The following is a 20,383-nucleotide window of genomic DNA, read 5'->3' as shown; positions in this document are numbered from 1 at the left end:
CTGACATCACGTATGCACCACATTACATCATCTACGCGCCAGTGTGTGGAGCGATTTGATCAGATAGATCCCTCTCAGATTAGATTATAATCTGAGATGGATCCATTGTTTGGCCACATTGACCAGTCTATGGCTAACCTTAGTCAGAGAACTGTTTAGGCCAGTGTATGGGTGTGATTTACTGATGAATGACTGCAGTGGAGAGCATTGAGTTGAAGCTGAGATCAGTTTCAACAGCCAATCGTGTGAAGGGAAATTTCTATTGATGTTTTAAAGGACAACTGTAGTAAGAAGAATGTGGAGGATGACCTATTTATTTCCTTTTAAACAATACCAGTTCCCTGGCAGCCCTGCTGATATATCTGGCTGCAATAGTGTCTGAATAATACCAGAAACAAGCATGCTGCTAAATTTGTCAGATCTGACAATAAATAATGTCAGAAACACCTGATCTGCATGCTTGTTCAGGGGCTATGGATGAAAGTATTAGAGGCAGAGGATCAACAGGACAGCCAGGTAACTGGTATTGCATAAAAGGAAATTAATATGGCAGCTACCATATGCCTCTCACTTCAGTTGTCCTTTAAGGGATCACAGCTTCACTACCAATCTTTTCCATTGTCCTCAGTGTAGCATGTTATATATAGCAGGCAGTAGTCCCCAGACAGTGCATGATGGGCCAAGTGAGGCTCTAGGCTGGCTTTGATGTTTCTCCTGTGAGCCTGATACAAGCATACTCTACCTATCTGCCAGATCAGCACAATTTAATTTTTATTCTTCCACTCAATGTATAGAGTGAATGCGCAGTTAACAAACTTGGTCTTTTTCGTCTTCCCTCCTCCCAGCACTTTATAAGAGAAGAGCATGAGTGGAGCATATTTCAGAAATAAAATTACCGTAATATCAAATATTTTTGTGGTTGTGCAAATGCTGTGTTCTGGCCTCAACAAAGCTTCTGTCTGGGAGGGTCCTCAGTCTTTCCAGTGCTCCAGAAATGACTTTCCTCCTCCCCAGTCCCTCATAGATTGGTGTCACTTTCCCTCAGCATTAAGATGGCTAATTAAATAGGAATCATTCCAATCAAGTGTACTCCCTGTGGATTTTAATTCGTCTATTTGCTAGCTGTGTACAATTTCATGAGCTTTTCTTTCAAAGGTGCCCATACATTTGCTTGATTTTCCCAGCAGATTTGATCATTGTGATCAAATCTGCCTGAGATCGCAGGGCTGTGGTGTCGGTGTAATAATCATCCTACTCCTCAGTTTATGAAACCTCCGACTCAGACTTCAGGTACCCAAAATTGCTCTGACTCCAACTCCTTAGTGTAATTTTTACAAAGGCTATGGATTTGGTAAAAAAATCATCAGACTCTGACTCCTCAGTTTATTGAAACCACCGACTCCGACTCCAGGTACCCAAAATCGCTCTGTCTCCACAGCCCTGCGAGATCGATGTAAAGTCTTTGCCCGATTGTAATCTGTCATGCAGGCTGGAAAGATCTCACTCGAAAAGGGGTAGACAAGTGAGGGGCAGTAGTGGCGGTAGATTGTGGAATAACCGAAGGACTCCCCCCCTCCCCCAAGTCTCCCATTCATCTAAAATGTGCTCTCCGGACCTATGGAAAGTGTTGCAGGAGAGCTCACACTCACCTGTCAGCTGGTGCGGACCTCCTGTGTCGCCTCTCCATCTCCACCGGGGGGCTTGTGTCTCCTAACACAATAGCATGTACGTGGTCACGTAACAAACATGCTACCTTGTCACGGGGTACAGGCATCTGGTGACGATTGAGAGAGGTCACAGGAGGAGCGCACCAGCGGATAGATGAGCGAACACTCCGCTGCCAACACTCTGCACGGCATCCATCTGAAAATGGTGCCTGCGAATAATGGCGCATGGTGTTGCCGCTAATCCATTTGCCGCTTATCGCTATTTAACGTTAAAGCCTTATTGTTATTTAACGTTAAAGCCTTATTGTTATTTAACGTTAAAGCCTTATTGTTATTTAGTGTTAAAGCCTTATCGTTATTTAGCATTAACACACAGAACCCTCCATTCACCGTTTTGCAGTTAAATAACGTCTGCAGTTTGGCTTTTGTAGGGCGCTATTGATAAATAAGGTTACTGTGGGCAATAACGTCTGCTGTTCGGTAAATGAACGGCACTATTGATAAATAACGTTAGTGTGTGCTACTATTGATAAATAACATTAGTGTGTGCCGTTTTTCTTCTTTTTTCCCCGTGTGCCATTATTATGCAGTACTAACGATAAATAACAATAAGCGTATCTTTTTAATGCGACGCCATTTTTATGCATAGGCGCTGTGCGCCATTATTCACTGATCCGCTCTGCACGGCCCAGGGGAGAACATAGATGGGGAGACATGTGGGGCCTGGCAGGTGGTGGGGCCTCCACAGATTTTCAATACATTTCCTGCTGAAATCTATTGAAATTCACAATTCAGATGTACAGTGTGTGGCAGTTATAGATCCCTCTCTGATCACATTTCAATTAAAGAGGGATCTAACTGATGGTTCAATCTAGTGGCCATCTAAAAGTGTATGGACACTTTAAGGGCCCTTTTACACTGTCCCGGTTTCCAGTTGCGTTTTTGAATCGGCACATGGACGCCTTACATTGTAATAAAGATGACTATAGGATTAATGGGCCCGGGGGCCATTCTGTGATTTTAAGTGTTTTTATTATTAACTTAGTTTTTGGCTGATCACAAAAATGTTGCATGCTGCATTTGTGATTGGGCTATAAACTCTCACCGTGTATTACGGTAGAAAACGCACTTGATGTAAATAGTGAATATCATGGTTGCCAGCATACATGCGGGCGCGTGTGTTGTGTTGTCACACACATGCCCATGTTACTCCGGCAACTATGTGCGTGTATGGACGGAGCCTGGAGCCAGCTGTGGACAGGTAATGTACAGTATACTACACTGTGGGGGGGGACACATTGGGCATTAGGGGGGACAGCGAATGTGGCGTCACAAGGCCGGTTCCAGATTGATTTCAGCATGAAAGTGATCGGGAATCGGCCTGCGATGTATGGGCAGCCGAGAGATCTCTCTATAATCAGATTCGATTAGAGAGAGATTTGCCTCTTGGTGGAATCTGCTCATCACGTTAGATGTATGGATACTTTTACTCATTTGTGACTAATTTTAAAGCAAGCCAGAAGCCAATCTTAATAAAAAAAATAGATCAATCTACATATTCAGCCGTTACATACAGTGAAAAGTACAGTAGTTCCAAATCTTGAAACAGAATTAAGGGAAAGCACAGCTAAAAAGAAAGCTAGCTCCACTGACAAGGTTTCCTATTGGTCAGCAATTCAATCTGTCACATTGAAATGGGATGCTTGACGGGTCAGAGGTCAGAGACTTCATCCTGACACTAAGGACTTCTTCCTGACATAGCAGCAATACTAATTTGCATCTTTTTCTTGTGGAACAAAAATTCCTTTGTCAAGTGGCCGTCACTGAAGTGACCTTTGGTGATGTGCTTTATCATCATATAGGGCCACTTTAACCTAAACTCATACATTTGTTATATTTGGAAGAGGCTAGTCCAGGGCCAAAAGAAGAAAGTATCAGAAGAGAATACATGAGGCCACCTTGTAGAGCTGCACAGATCACAGGACATTTTTCTTTATTTAGTACAATACCCTATTACTTTCTTTATTTGGGAAGAGAAAGGGCAGCAGGCAATAGGAAGTAACATGCTTTCATATTTTACTTCCTCTCTGTAGTTATGTGCTATGCTTCGAGTACGCCTGAACCATAAATCAAATTTAAACTGAAATCGCGATCACCAAGATCACAATTTCAGAATCGTCAAAGCAGCGATTTCTGCCATGTCATAATTTCCGCATGGAGGAAGTTTGAAGAAGTGGCTTCAAACTTCCCCCAAGTCCTGGAGCATGTGGCCTGCAGTATTGGACATACCTTCCTCACGAGTCCAGCAAAAATCGCAGTTTCGGACAAAAATCGCTCAATTCAGTATTTTCCTAAAATGGTTCAGGCCTAGCCTCGAGTGTTTAGGTATGTGTTAGGAACGAGTGTAGAGCTTTTAACTGCATCTGTATTTGCACAGTGCAGACATCCACAACCTCCAAGGTCTGCGATAATGGTTCTCTGCTGTTTTAATGATTGGTTGCCATGCATTGATTCTGTTTATGGAATGGCCGTGTGTTCAAGGCTGATAGAGAAGGTTGCTAGGATGGTGTCTAGGTGGATTTTCACAGGATGGTATGTCAGGGATGAGAATGCTGTTTGACCTTCAACGCTGAATGATGACCTTCAAGGATAAGAAAGCCTATAGAAGCAGAATGATGTATGAGCACATTAGAGGCATGTGGAATGATTGGAGGAGTCGCACAGACTGTCCAATGCATGAGGGGAAGAAATTATGGTAAGGATGAAGGTTTGTCATTGGGAGGTTATCCAAATATACGTAATGGTGTGCTTCCACATCCAGAGACATGCTGGGAGTTGTAGTTTCCTTGCAGTTTAAAACATAGCTGATAGGTGAAGGATTTACAGGCAAAGCATTAACAAACAGCTAGCTTCTTATCTGTCAGAGAACCTTCAGACATCCTCATCAATGTAAACTCACTTAAAGTGAACCCGAGGTGAGAGTGATATGGAGGCTGCCATATTTGTTTCCGTTTAAACATTACCCGATTCCTGGCTGCCCTGCTGATCTATTTGGCTCCAGTAGTGTCAGAATAAAAAATAATCTTGTGAGATCTGACAATAATGTCAGAAACACCTGATATGCTGCATGCTTGTTTAGGGTCCACGGCTAAAAGTATTAGAGGCAACGGATCAGCATGATAGCCAGACAATTAATATTGCTTAAAATATATATGGCAGCCTCCACATACCTCTCTCCTTAGGTTCACTTTAAAGGGGAACTCAACTGTATATTTTATGCTTTTTATTTTTGGTGCAGAAGAGAAGAAAAGAGTCCACCTATTGCAAATGTCACTAGGACAGAAGCAGCATTTAGAGATTTATCACTAACTTCTGTACTAGGGACAACTGTATCATTTGGTTTTGACTTTTCAATAGTGAGAAGAAAAAAAAAGAGAAAACTGGCATGTGACTGGAGTGTATCACTGATTTATCCCATTGGCATGCACTCAACCTTGACTGACCTTGAAGTGACCCTGTAATGCCTGCTGGGGCTGCTTTGTTATGACAAGCGCGGAGAAAACGTGAGCAAGTGAAGCAGTGCCCGTCATAATCTTAGTTCCAGTCAAAGCCCATTTCCAGGATTTATAAGCACTGTACCCCATCCATATTCATCTTAGGGTTCCTCGATTTCAGTGTCATATCACTGTGAGACTGGAGAGCCATTTTCCTCATAACCACACGGCACCACTTCTCCAATCAGTGTAGGCTCTTCCCGCTCCCACAACCCCCTGTGCCACATCACAGGAGCCCCCATGCTGCTCCCACAGTACCGTGCCCTCCATTATGCCTCCCATGAAGCCACATCACCTGTCAGTCAGTCATGCTTTGTTCACATCTAAAATCAAAATCGCTGATGGCTGCGCTTTTGCGATTTTTAGTGTGACTTTAAGTGCCTCCTGGCGTTTCCCTGCGCGCTATGATTTTTTTGTAAATCGCTTTTCTAAGCGATTCATCCGGAAATGAATACATACAATGTATTTATTCATGAAAGCACAAACGCAGTCGCTGCACAAAGCGATTTTGTGAGCGTTTTGCGCTTTTCCTATACCTTCTATTATAGCACAATAGCCCCAAAAATGGTACAGGCAGCGCTTGGGTCAGTGGAAAGCAGACGAAAAGCTCAGATGTGAACAGTCCCATAAGGAATCATTGCACAAGCGCTTTTAGGGCTATTTTGAAAATCGACGGCGCTGAAAAAATAGCGGAAACGCCCTAGTTGTGAACAAGGCCTCAGTGGGTGGAACAAATAATCATTCTCCTATTGGCAATGAAGAGAGAGGGTGCGAGTACTATTTCCCCTTTCAGGAGTGACTACAGGAAGTTGGGATGCTGCAGTGACACTGTGTCCAGACGCCAAATAATGACCGAGACTCATTCATAAGCTCCATTATGATGAACTGGGTAAGAGGTCCTTTTAGTGTAAGCCAGGGCTGTGGAGTCGGAGCCATTTTGGGTACCTGGAGTCGGAGTCGGTGGTTTCATAAACTGTAGAGTCAGAGTTGGATGATTTTTGTACCAAATCCACAGCCCTGGTGAGAGATGGACAGAAACCCTAGAAAGTACTGTTTTAAATGCACATTTGTATTGGAAGATACCCAAGGTAACTCATGAGTCCAGTACTGGTCACATCCAAATGGGTAGAACCAGAATATTTTGCGTAAAAACACGTCGGGGAACACTGGTCAGGAAACACTGCTCAGCAAAGAGATGGAGAGTTTAGTTATGGAGATCAGAGTTGGCTTTCCCAGCCCTCTTCCTCTGAAATCCCTGCCATGAAGAGTGACTGGAGGAATGAATGTACCTATAGCATAAAATGTTTGGCTGATGGGTTGCTGTGATTAGAATGGGACAGGTCTATTACTTCATGGTAAGTTCCAGTCTTGTATTCCGGACTAGTAGAGTGTGTGCTTTAAATAGGCAGTTAAGCAATTCCTACTGTAAACATTCCACCATTACTCCTGCTAATGTATGAATGGTGGGACATCTCCTTTCCCCAGACATCATGCACTTTGTTCCTCGGAAGCGGAATTTCCTTGCCGGGAACTGACTTTGACTCACTGGTGACTCACTGCAACTGTGCAAACAAAGTGATTGCTATTTCAAAGAAGGCAGTCAAATTTGCATTGACTAAAGGCTAGAGATGCTCATGTACAGCAGATGGAGAAACATGTGATCACTTTGGTCAGGTAATAGATTTGTAAGGCCCTTATTTTCTGTGACCACTTCCTGCTTTAGCCAACAGAAGAACCAGAAGTAACACATGATTGTGACCCGCAAACCAGAGCCTGGGGATCTACCTAATTAAAGTGTACCTGAGATGGGGGAAGAGGATTTTTACTCACCTGCCCCCTGTAGTCTGTCAGCTCCCTCAGGTGTCCTCCAGGTCCGATCTGCTAAACTGCTGTCAGCCAGATTAAATTCCGCGATCTAACTGAGTCGCAGGCTACTGCATCAGCCGCACACTTCCTTGATCTCGCTCCTGAAGCTGGGAACATTCTGCGCATACGCAGTTCATAGAGACTTGTAAATGCGTATGTGTAGAAGGCTCCTGTCCACTGGAGCATGATCAGGAGGCGGGCATGCTAGAACAGCGCATGCGCACTATCCCCTGGGATGTGGACTTTAATGTGGCTGCAGCAGCTCAACAGATCGGAACACAGAGAGAGCTGACAGACTACAGGAGGCTGAAAGAAGCCCCAGGTAATGAAAAATCCTACAGTCACCCCTCTTGGAGGCTGCCTTAGTTATTTCCTTTTCAGCCCCTGCTGATCTCTTTGGCTACAGTAGTGTCTGAATTACACACATGAAACTATCATGTGGCTTACCCAGTAAAATATCTTGTTGAACATGCTTGTTCAGAGTCTTTGGCTAAACGTATTAGAGGCAGAGGATCAGCAGGTCAGCCAGGCAATTTGCATTCCTTAAAAGGAAATAAATATGACAGCTTCCATATCCCTCTCACTTCAGGTGCCCTTTAAGCTTAGTACACACAGATATGGGGACTGGTGCACGCAGGGATCGGGATTCATGCCCTTGGACAGCAGTTTGGGATCAAGTGCTGTACAGACATGTCACTTGCCCATAAGCTAGCGCTGCATTTGCTGCTATGGAGGGGGGAGGAGTAACAACATGCAGCACATGAGTGGTGAGTAGTGCACCTGGGGTCCAGACGGAAATCGGTAAAGATCCAGATTTTTTTATACAATGCTTAGTGCTCATACTCCTTTTTGGACAAGGTATACTGTATATTAGCAGTATCATTCCACACTGGCAACATAATTTAATACATTCCATTAAACTGAGCTGTTATGTCAAGAAATGAATTTAACAAAGCAAATAATCATCAGTAGAGGGCATTGTGAGCACAAGCTGCTGAACAGAACTACGGCATAAAAGTAACCTCAGAATTCTCATAACTAGAAAGAACCGGTTAAGGATGGCCAGTATTATGTTATGGCACTAAGACCAGACTGAACTGCTTTATTCTTCTGCAGTGTGAGGCTGATGTAAGGAGCTCTTAATGATGTAGTCAGCATAGTGTGGAGGAGTCCAGCACAGCCTCGGATTGGCTGACAGATTAAATATTCCTGCCTCCTCATCTAGCATTGTACATCCACATCTCTTGGCTGATGCTTGCCGCCTTCTGAGAATAAATGTAAAACACATGTGCAGCATCCATGGGGCCCCTCTCAGCCTCTTTCCTGCCGCTCAGGTCATTTGTTAGTTTTCTTGCATCAGTAAATAATTCATTGCAGGGGTTTTTTTTATGCTTTTTATTAGGTGTATTATTATTATTATTATTATGCTTTTCTGCATCAGTTTAGTACTGAGATATTTTCTGCAGCACTTTCCAGCCCTACATTAAACTCATCATTCACATCACTAAACCTTCACTGAGGCTTACATCCTAATGGTGTTGCACCCACGCCAACACTATATATGTTGCCCAGAGCTGCATCCAAAGCAGGCTGCCCCCCAAATACTTTCCTGGTTACATTGCTAGATGGTGTGGTCCATTTCAGAATAACTGAAGGCTTCGCTCTGGGGCACCAGGCAGAACCTTTTTTTGTTGCACCACACTGCAGTGGTGCTACTAGGTCCATAGACTGCAGTGGTGCTACTAGGTCCATAGACTGCAGTGGTGCTACTAGGTCCATAGACTGCAGTGGTGCTACTAGGTCCATGGACTGCAGTGGTGCTACTAGGTCCATAGACTGCAGTGGTGCTACTAGGTCCATAGACTGCAGTGGTGCTTCTAGGTCTGCAGTGGTGCTACTAGGTCCATAGACTGCAATGTTGCTACTAGGTCCATAGACGACATTGGTGCTACTAGCACCATAGACTGCAGTGGTGCTACTAGGTCCACTCCATAGACTGCAGTGGTGCTACTAGGTCCATAGACTGCAGTGGTACTACTAGGTCCATAGACTGCAGTGGTACTACTAGGTCCATAGACTGCAGTGGTACTACTAGGTCCATAGACTGCAGTGGTACTACTAGGTCCATAGACTGCAGTGGTACTACTACGTCCATAGACTACAGTAGTGCTACTAGGTCCATAGACTGCAGTGGTACTACTAGGTCCATAGACTGCAGTGGTGCTATAAGGTCTGGACATTTTCCGGCGGACAGTTCATGGCGAACAACGAGTGTTTGCGTTGGCAGGCGAATACATGGTGTGTTCGACCCGCCCCCCTATACACCATCATGGAGCCAAATTTTGACCCGTCACCTCAGAGTCAGCAGACACATGGCAGCCAATCAGCTAGCACTCCCTCCTGAACCCCCCGATAAAAATGCCAGCCATTTTACACTCTGCCTGTGGCTGCTGTGAAGGAGTGCAGGAAGTGAGCTGTTGCTATTAGGGAAAACGTTAGTTAGGTCTGTGTTCTGTGTCCCCAGTGGAGTTTCTTGCTGCTACAGCACCAGTTCGCCATCTACATAACCCCAAGAGCCCTTCCAAGGGCTGTGTTTTGTAGTTTTGATATTGCTGTTCAGTGTGTCCACACAGTGCACTTTAGCTGTCTCAGACAGGTGCAGTCAGTGCTTAGTGCTACGTTAGTTCACTGTTTTTCTTTTTCTTGCTATTGTTATGTACAGTACACACGTTAGCTGTTGGAGACAGGTCTGCTGATACTAGTAGTGCACTGACCATAACTCAATTGTCCTTCTAAAGGGTGTTTTTCATTTCCTTGCTATTGTTATATTGCAGTTTTGTGTTTCCAGTGCACGTTAGCTGTTTGAGTCAGGTTTGCTGCTCCTAGTAGTGCACCGACCATAACCCAATAATCCTTTACCACCACTACTGGCATCTAGTATTCACTACTGCCCACTGTATAAGACCTCAGTGCAGAATCAGTGTTTTTTTGGTCACTTAACTGTCATTGAACCACCTCAGCCCGACCGTAGGGGCTGGAAAACTGCGATCGCCTGCTGTCCCGCGATCATGCGCACAAGCACGGTGGCCGCTAAAGATTGCCACAGAGAGGACTAACATTTATGTCCTGGAGGTGTCAACTAGTAAAAACAATGATTTGCTCACCTAACGTTATCACTAAAGCTCTTTGCGGTTGTTTGCGGTGCATTTAATGCGGCGTTTCGTCAGTGTGAACCGTCCTAACTCTTACACTACCTTATCGCTGTGTACGCACACTGGACTTTTAAAACGTTTAATTCCACAAATTTAGGAATGTAATGTGATTTCTGCCCTTTAGAGATTAAAACACGTCTACATAAACTACGTAATTTTTGGTGCGATTTTTGCCATGGATCCATCTCCGGTATGCCACAGTCCAGGTGTTAGGCCCCTTTAAACAACTTTTCCATCACTTTTGTGGCCAGAAACAGTACCTATAGGTTTTAAAATTCACCTGCCCATTGAAGTTTATGGTGGTTCACCTGTTCGCATACTTTCGTGGAAAATTTGCATTTGCGTACCGAAAATGTGATTTTCGCTACATCACTAGCTACTAGATCCATAGACTGCAGTAGTGCTACCAGGTCCATAGACTGCAGTGGTGCTACCAGGTCCATGGACTGCAGTGGTGCTACCAGGTCCATAGACTGCAGTGGTGCTACCAGGTCCATAGACTGCAGTGGTGCTACTAGGTCCATAGACTGCAGTGGTGCTACTAGGTCCATAGACTGCAGTGGTGCTACTAGGTCCATAGACTGCAGTGGTACTACTAGATCCATAGACTGCAGTGGTGCTACTAGGTCCATAGACTGCAGTGGTGCTACCAGGTCCATAGACTGCAGTGGTGCTACTAGGTCCATAGACTGCAGTGGTGCTACCAGGTCCATAGACTGCAGTGGTACTACTAGGTCCATAGACTGCAGTGGTGCTACTAGGTCCATAGACTGCAGTGGTGCTACTAGGTCCATAGACTGCAGTGGTGCTACTAGGTCCATAGACTGCAGTGGTGCTGCTAGGTCCATAGACTGCAGTGGTGCTGCCAGGTCCATAGACTGCAGTGGTGCTACCAGGTCCATAGACTGCAGTGGTGCTGCCAGGTCCATAGACTGCAGTGGTGCTACTAGGTCCATAGACTGCAGTGGTGCTACTAGGTCCATAGACTGCAGTGGTGCTACCAGGTCCATAGACTGCAGTGGTGCTACCAGGTCCATAGACTGCAGTGGTGCTACTAGGTCCATAGACTGCAGTGGTGCTACTAGGTCCATAGACTGCAGTGGTACTACTAGGTCCATAGACTGCAGTGGTGCTACTAGGTCCATAGACTGCAGTGGTGCTACTAGGTCCATAGACTGCAGTGGTGCTGCTAGGTCCGTAGACGGCAACGGTAGACACACTGCAGATTTTTTGTAGGATTTGTACCATCTGTAACAAAGAAATGTTTTTCTTTAAAGGTTATTATGCTGTTGCGTATCTTTTAGAGCAGAGAGAAGGCTCTGAGTTCAGGCCGGCTTTAAAGTGCTAACATGATCATTGGTAGTAATAATAATTTAATACACAAAATGTAGGCAAGTACAATTGTAACAAGAGGACACAGACAATGACAACGTAGTAGATAAGCATTCACAGTTCTTTAAACCCTTATTTGATCTCTGTGCTGCTGGGGACTGGGGCTGTAGCTGTTATTTTGAGCTAAAACTGCATCATATCAGGATATCTCACACACTCATTTTAGGAACTTTCAGTCTGATGGGTGAATTCCAGGCACTTGAGATCATTGTGAAACATCTTTGTGAGTCAAAGTGAAGAGATATCACAGCCCAGTACGTGATGCAGTCTCCGTATACTACAGGAAGAGGAACTGGCAGGGTAGCGCCATAGCAACTCTTCATTTACCCATATAACCCCTCGTGCTGCTGCAGACTGAATGACTTATAAGTATGTGTGGTGCTGTATCCTGAATACTACACTGCTGTGTATTATTATGTATTTCTCATAATCCCTGACTGGAAAGTGGTTCTTCAGGCAGGAATATAAAGACAATCTTCAAGCCTCCTTCTGCAACCACCCAGCTAAAATGGGTATTAAAATACATAGCTCAGGCTAATGTTATTTAGACATATGTGTGGAACTTATAAATTGCAATGTACTTTGGATGCACTGCATGTAAACCCTTTTTTTAATTATTATTATTAGATTGGGTTTTGCAGTGCTGTCTTTCCATGCAAATGCCAGTTGCTGCTTTGCTGATAGAACAGCAATCATTACCAGTAATCAGTGAGATAGTCAAAGAAAAGATGAGAGAAAACACCAGTTAATTATGCTGGGCATACACGGGTCGATCCGATTGACCCCTGCCGCGTCCCCGCTCGTGCGCGCGGACCGATTCGCGCTCGTCCCCGCTGGCGCTTCTTATCTCCCGCTCGATTTGCTGCTATTGTCCGCCCGCGAGGATCCAGTGTGGAATCGATCCCCGCAGTGATCGGACACGACGGATATTATCAATCGAGCCATCAATTCTCCCCTCAACGCCGTGTATGCCCAGCATTAGGCCTTGTTCACATTATAAATCGCCAGTGCTATCGCAAGTGCTGAGTGATTTATTGAGTGATTTTGAAAGCGCTTTTCTAAGCTCTTTCAGAGCGATTTTCGCTTAGAAAAAGCAAGCGCTTTTGTGTAGCGTGTTTTCTTTTCACTTCCTGACTTCAGTTAGGAAGTGAACTCTTTGCCCCGGAAATGAATAAATACAATGTATTTATTCATTAAAAGCGCTCTGGAAATCGCTTTTCAAAGCGCCTTCAAGCGCTTAGCGATTTTCCTATCCTTTCTGTTGAATCACAAATACTCTGAAAATGGTGCAGGAGCCGCATTTGCAATTGGATAGAAAGCTCATCGCTCATGTGAGAACACTAACATAGAGCAACATTGCAGAAGCGCTTTTAAGGCGATTTTTAAAATCGCCAGCGCTAAAAAAAAAAAACCCAAATCATCCCTAATGTGGACAAGCCCTTAGTCTTTCCTTACGAAAGCAGAGCTGACCATGCCCATCCCCTCCCTGTACACCATCACCCCACGTGTTGCAGGCGCAACTCCCACTCTACTTCCCAGTCCATACCAGAACGCCGGAAAAAGCGAGCGGAAACGGAAAGTCAAGTGTGCCTTATTGTTTAAGTGCTGATTCACACTGGCGATTGTGGGATGTTTATCGCTGGCTGAGGTGCTCATCGTTAAAGTGCTGCGTATTCAAGTGACTGAGCAGCGCCCGCACCATCATTTACCGCCATTTACTGTTGTTTGCGCAAATGCTGTGTTCTGATCCCGATTGTTCCCATCATTTCAGCTGAACCCTGGAAGCAATATGCTGCTTCCAGGGTTGCTTTTCGCCACGTCTCCGTGTCCCCCTGCAGGAGTTAAAAACGCAGAAAGCTGTTGGAAGCTGTAAATTATTTTCTGTACACTTGCAGAAAAGCCGCCTGAAGCCTGTGAGAACCGGCCGTAAATGTCAATAGATGAAAAGTAATGGTTGGGATAAATTGTGTCACTAGCCTTTAGAAACAGTTCATAATGGAATTCAGCAGTGACACTCTCTGTACAGTATCTGTCTCTGTCTGACTCCCTGTCTGTCTTCTGTCTCTCTTATTATCTATGTAGCTACATTGTTCTGCTATCTGCACTGACCAGTGACCTGGAGCTATCTATACACTTTAGATAGATGTCTTCTGAAACAATCTTTTTGGGTCACTTTGGGTGACAGTAACCTATCAGTGTACAGATGAGCTGAGGGAGGGCAAGCTTTTCTGCTTCATGTCACCGCAGGATCTACAGTGGTGGTGGGCCAAGTATCACCTGACATCAGGCACGTCGCTACCTGTCACCCGAAACGATCACAATTAGTGGTTTTGGGAGTAGAATACCTAGCTTGTATATAGAGCGCAGACCCAAACTCTTGCACAGCACACACGGAAAAGTCTTTATTCCACATATAATCGCAGAAGAATGTGTTCTGCGTTTCAAAGATTACATCAAAGTGTCTAATTAGCTCTTTTCAGCAACTGTGAATAGACTGCAGGAGAGCTCTGCCAAGGCAGCTCTGACATACAGTAAACACTGAAGCTTAACCCTTCCAGTACCCCCATAAAAAGTGAAACTTCAGGGTTTTATTAGGATTTACAAAAACTGTAATGAAGATTTTTTTTCCATAAAGGTTATCATGCTGTAGCTAATTTTTTAGAGCAGAGAGGAAATTCGTAGTTTAGTTTGCCAACTGCATTTTTTTTTTTTTTTTTGTAAAAACCGCATTCATTCTCTGTGAAAAAGCACATGCGGTGTATATGATTACCATGCATGTAACTTTTGTGCAGACACCGAATAATATAGAAAGGAGATAAAAGCCACACCTTGTTCTTATAGAAAGGAGATAGAGGCCACACCTTGTAGTGAGCTGTCTGGGCTGGAGGCTGGAAAACACACAGCATGGCATCTACTGAACCCCACGTGTATTACAGCAGGGAAAGCACATTACTTTATTTTCGGTTTAAAGTATACCCGAGACAACATCAACAGTTAATCTGTAGCATTATTAAAAATAAAGAGATAAGAGATAATAAGAGATACTCACCTAAGGAGAGGGAAGGCTCTGGGTCTTATAGAGACTTCCCGTTCTCCTGCTGGTCTCCTAATTCCCCCGCAGGCGGCTCCATTTCAATATCCCACCACAGGACACTTTGGCAGTCTTTGGACGTGCTTGGACTTTCAAAGGCTGGCGGCTCTGTACTGCGCACGCGCAAGTGCGCGAGAGAGGGGGCTTGCGTGGCACAGTATGGAGCGGCCCATCTTCGGAAGACCCAGTGCTTCCGAACACTGCAGAAGTCTCCCCAACCCGAAAAAGAGCAGTCCATGACCAAACGAGGGAGCCTGCAGGGAAACCCAAAGACCAAGAGAATGGGAAGGCTCATTAGGACCCAGAGCCTTCCTTCTCCTTAGGTGAGTATTTGTTTTTTATTTTTCAAACGCTTCAGACTCCCTTCATGAACCAGGCTGTTTATCTATTTTTATTTTGTTCCCTGAAAGAGTTACATTTCAGGCATGCACGTGACAGCTTCTGTCTTGTTGGTACCTTCTAGTAAACCTCACTGATAAAGAAAATCACAACCATGAAAGTTTTCCAGGCAGAATACAACTTCTGAGGGCAAGAAGAGATAGGACAAGGTCAATAGTTCATGTATTTTAAAGGGACTCCGAGCAGTGCAGAAACTATGGAAAGATGCATATCATTTTAAAGCTCTCTTTCTCCTCTTTCCAATGATATATAAACCTCTGCCCTACGCCTTTTAGTTTTCGCTATTTTCGCGATTGAAATTGCCGCACCCGCGATTTCAATCGTGAAAATAGCGAAAACTAAAAGGCGTAGGGCGGCAGTTTGTATATCATTGGAAAGAGGAGAAAGAGAGCTTTAAAATGATATGCATCTTTCCATAGTTTCTGCACTGCTCGGAGTCCCTTTAACTCTGGAACACTTAATAGACTGCCGCTGAGCAAAGACAATAAAACATTCAATTTACTTAGTAAATGTTTAAATATAAAATAAAACCATGGGATATTTAAAATAATAATTTTTAGGAGTAGGAGGATAAATACAACTGTTTATCTCATCGATTTATTTTCACCTCGAGTTTACTTTAAAGCACAAAAGTTTCCAAGTAGGAGCTAAATGGCAAAGCTTGTTTCGATTTGTGTATAAGCACCCTGACTAGCTAATGTCAAAAACTACACTTATAAAGGACAATGAAAGCGAGAGGTCTATGGAGGCTGCCATATTTATATAACTTTAAACCATGCCAGTTGCCTGAAAGTCCTGCTGTCCCTCTGCTTCTAATAGTTTTAGCCATAGACCCTGAACAAGCATGCAGGTCAGATGTTTCTGACATAAATCTGGCAAGAGTAGCCGCATGCTTTGTCAGGTGTGTGACAATCACTCTCATCACCCTCCTCCAATAGCAGTACAATAAACACTCCAAATTAGGGATTCACCACCAGGACAGCCGTCGAGGAAAGAAGTCACCCAGTTGTAGAGAAAAAGAGAAAGATTTCTCATGGGAAAGGGGATATCCGCTGATTGGAATAAAAATCTGCTCAGGAGCCCTTGTACCAGCCACTCAGTGTAGCCCAGACTTCCACTGATAGTCTTCTCAGAGAGTTTTTATGTATGCCCCTCCTCTACTTTCATGATACTAGCCAGTCAGCAGCCCCCTCCCGGTGCAGGACATTAAAAAAAATAAACTATTCTACACCTGTGTGGTTTCAGAATCACATACGTTTGTTTAATGAAGATATCTCTTATTAAGAACTTTTTGTTAAGCAAGTTTTCCTTCAAATGAAATAGATGCAGAACATGAAACCTGATACTAGTAAAGTCTGCAAAGAGCTCTTTGGCCTAGTGCACACCAGAGCGGTTCGGCTGCAGTTTGCGATCCGCTTGCGGGTGCGGATCTGCTACGGTAATGTATTTCAATGGGCTGGTGCACACCAGAGCGGGAGGCGTTTTGCAGAAACGCATACTCCCGGGCTGCTGCAGATTTTGGATTGCGGATGCGTTTCTGCCTCAATGTTAAGTATAGGAAAAACGCAAACCGCTCTGAAAAACGGCACTTCAGAGCGGTTTGCCAGGCGTTTTTTGTTACAGAAGCTGTTCAGTAACAGCTTTACTGTAACAATACATGAAATCTGCTACACCAAAACCGCTAGACAAAACCGCAAAACGCTAGCTGAAACGCTGCAGAAAAAGAAGAAAAAGCGTTTCAAAATCTGCTAGCATTTTGCGGATCTGCTAGCGGTTTTTGGTGTGCACCAGGCCTTTGAGTGTAAAACGTCTGCAGTTTCTCAATTCCGAGAAATCTCTCTTCAGTTAGTTCCCAGATTGCCCCTTCTTACTAAAGCCTCGGATGTGTAACAGACACCCAGGGTGGAGGGAAGTGAGTCACTCTCCTCCACACACAGCAACACCACAGCGCTGCAGCCCTAGCGAGCAGGACATGATGAAATCAGGGCATGTGACAGAGCAAGTCACATATATCTTCTATAGAGCATGTGACAGAGCAAGGCACACACGGTATATGTTCTGTGCAACTGACCACTTTCCAGCAAGGCGTGACGCTCAACAAGTCCTTTCACGTCAGCTAGTTAATCCGGTGTAATTTTATGTTATCTGCTCTATTTTTACTCACAGAGATGTAGGGCTGATACTTGTAGACAAAGCGACAAAGTTATAAACTCTCTCTAACAACAAAAGCTTTGATGTGAGGTCAGGATGCCTCGCTGTTTCCTGAGATGAGAGGGAGCACGATCCACTTGTCTGTGTGGCATTTTCTGTCACATGCAGAAGCAGCGTCCACACACAAAGCAATGAGTCGAAAATCCCTCTGCAACTAATTTCTTGTTGCCAGTGTTTTTATGGGAGCAGAAACCCCATCCCCCCCCCCCCCCCCCCCCCCTAAACATAAAATAATGGAATGCCTTTGGGGACACGTAACTAAAAGTACTAATGACTAATGATTATTTCACCTGTTAAAATTTTAATTTCAGTATCTGTCTTTAACCATAGACAAGTTAGTTGTGGCCTACAAATGACGGATTCTAGACCATCGAAAAAAAAGCAATCTGTAGACCAGCAGCATTCGATTGTTCAGATTTCTGCTAAAATTTTCACACACATTAAGGGCTAGTTCACACTTAATTTAAAAACGTATCCGTAGCTACGTTTTTTGTCCCGGAGAAAAACGTAGCCACGGATACCAATGTTAAAAATAGGAACAGTACACACTCAAGTTAAAAACGTATCCGCGTGCGATCCGCGGAATACGTTTTTAAACCCGGAACGCTGAGTCCGGACTTGCAGCATTTTTCACGGACCCGTATACACGTACGGGTAGTGAAAATCAATGGGGAAACGGGCCTCCCTCTTCACTGACATTTTCGGACACTGGAAACGGATCAGTTTCCAGTGTCCCATGGTGAAGGAGGGGGCCGCCATGCTGAAGGGGGTAGCAGCCAGGACGGGGGGCTGCGGGCAAAGCGGCGGCCAGGGGGGGTCACATCCACCCCCCCCCTTGCTCACCTGGGTGCCCCCCGTCCCCGCTCCCCCTCCAGCTCGCATATAATGTAATAATTTGTACCTAAGGAAGTTCGGCGAGCCGGGCACTTCCGCCCACACCGCTCGCCGTCACTTCCTGCGATGCCGCCCACTGAAATACAGAGGGCGACATTGCAGGAAGTGACGGCGAGCGGTGTGGGCGGAAGTGCCCGGCTCGCCGAACTTCATTAGGTACAAATTATTACATTATATGCGAGCTGGAGGGGGAGCGGGGACGGGGGGCACCCAGGTGAGCAAGGGGGGGGGATGTGACCCCCCCTGGCCGCCGCTTTGCCCGCAGCCCCCTGTCCTGGCTGCTACCCCCTCTAGCAAAAAAAAAAAAAAAAAACGCAAGCGGATCCAAAACGTGTGCTGCAAAAAAGGCAGCACGGATCCGTTTGCGTTCCGGGTTTTGAAAATCGGAGCCCGGACCGCGGATGCGTCCCGCACCCGGAGCTAGTGTGGCCCAGGCCTAACTGAATTAACAACAATAACTAAACATTTGTAAAGTGCTTTTCTCCCGTAGAACTCAAAGTGCATACATTTTTCTCAGATCAGTACATGGTGCGAACAGGGGAAAAAGTTATGTGGTCATAAATGCCAAACTAAACAGGTGGCTTTTCAGTTTTGATTTAAACGGGTCCAGGGTTGGAGCTGCCTTAATTAAGTTTGGCGTGGCATTCCACAGGGTAGGGGCAGCATGACAGAAAGCTCTGGCTCCAAAGGTTTTTAGTTGAACGCTGGTGGTGGTCAAGGTTTTTGATCCTTTTGATCTAAGCTTGTGGGAGGTGGGATGCAGTTGCAACAAATCCTTCAGGTATTTCTCTCTGGTCAGATTCGATCGATCAGAGAGAGAGGTCCATCTCTTGTTTGATCGCTAGATGTTCGGGCACATTTACGGATGGCCACCAGATTTGACCATCAGATAGATCCCTGACAGATCAAATCTAATGCGTGTCGCACACTGGGTAAAGATTTTCAATAGATTTCAGTTTGAAACTGCAGAGTTGAACTGTTTGATGCACAGCTATGGGCTGTCGATCTGCTGCTGCTCTCGACCCATCAATATCTTCAATTCTGAGTTTGCGGTCGAAAATTGGTTGAACGATCAATCAGGTCATCCGCTGCTTTGAAATGTATGGCCACCTTAACAATCACATTAGAGCTTATCGGTTTCATTAAATAATAACTTTTCAAGCTGTAGAGGTGGTTGTGAGAACAGAACATCTTCATTATAAGTGGATTACACTGATCCCTCTTATTTGGCTGCACAACATCCTGGAAAAAAATGATAAAATATGACTAGCAGACACTCGGATGCTGCAGCGTTTAGTAATTAGAAGTCATTATAGGATATCTTTAATATTACGCAATGGGATACTTAAATCCTTTTGAAAGACACTTTGTAAGGCATGGAATAAATGAGCCTGCTATACATTGTATTATGAATAGATATAAAACTGTTATCAATAGAGTAACATTTACACCTTTGTCAGGCCCCAAATAGAAATAAAATGTGAGGGAGTATATTTTGATTTTGCCATGGTGTTCTATTACCTGTAATCAGTGTCCCATCAATAGGGTAAATGAGATCCTAAAGCATCCATTTAAATATAATGCAGATTGGAATTGGTACAATCAGATGGACTTCCTGTTGATTTTTGATTGGCCCAATTCCTAGTTACAGTTGTGAGTGAACCAGAATCATTGACCTAAATAAAGAACTGAGACTCCACCTGGGTAAGTTGCAATTTGCTTTTCTTCTACTGTATATCAAATCACAGCAGCAGCATGTACAACGTTTCGGTCGTGAAGACCTTCATCAAGAGTACTTGACTGAAACATTGTGCATGCTGTTATGTATTATAAAGTAAAAGCAACTTGCAACTTCTCCAGGTTTAGTTCCAGTTCTTTCATCATGCGGATTTGTACTTTGGTTCATCAGTAATCTGGACCTTAACGGTTTGACTCCCTGGAACATATTACGTGGTGATTGAGTGGTTTGCACACTATTACAAAGACAGAATCATTATCATTTCATTGAGCATCCTCACCAATCAGCAACTAGCAAAAAAGATGAAAGGTTGAAGGGCCATATGGGGTAAGTGCTCTATAATGGTACATGCTGTGGGC

General features: G+C 44.5%; 1 protein-coding gene across 3 annotated transcripts in view; it reads left to right on the top strand.

The window, feature by feature from the left end:
• The window catches only part of LOC137563001 (hexokinase-2), a 104,110-nt gene that overhangs the window by 29,840 nt on the left and 53,887 nt on the right, over positions 1 to 20,383 (top strand). Inside the window, exon 1 of one of the 3 annotated variants that reach the window (XM_068274907.1) lies at positions 11,973 to 12,060. The exons of the other annotated variants lie outside the window; for them this stretch is intronic. The gene's annotated coding sequence lies outside the window, so the exon portion shown is untranslated. Of the gene's footprint in view, positions 1 to 11,972; positions 12,061 to 20,383 lie in introns of those variants that run through there. 3 annotated transcript variants of the gene reach the window in all.

The sequence above is a fragment of the Hyperolius riggenbachi genome, chromosome 3 (assembly GCF_040937935.1).
Source record: "Hyperolius riggenbachi isolate aHypRig1 chromosome 3, aHypRig1.pri, whole genome shotgun sequence".
In the NCBI taxonomy this organism is placed as follows: Eukaryota; Metazoa; Chordata; class Amphibia; order Anura; family Hyperoliidae; genus Hyperolius; species Hyperolius riggenbachi.
Note: the sequence above shows the minus strand (reverse complement) of the source record. Positions and strands in the feature narration are given on the sequence as shown.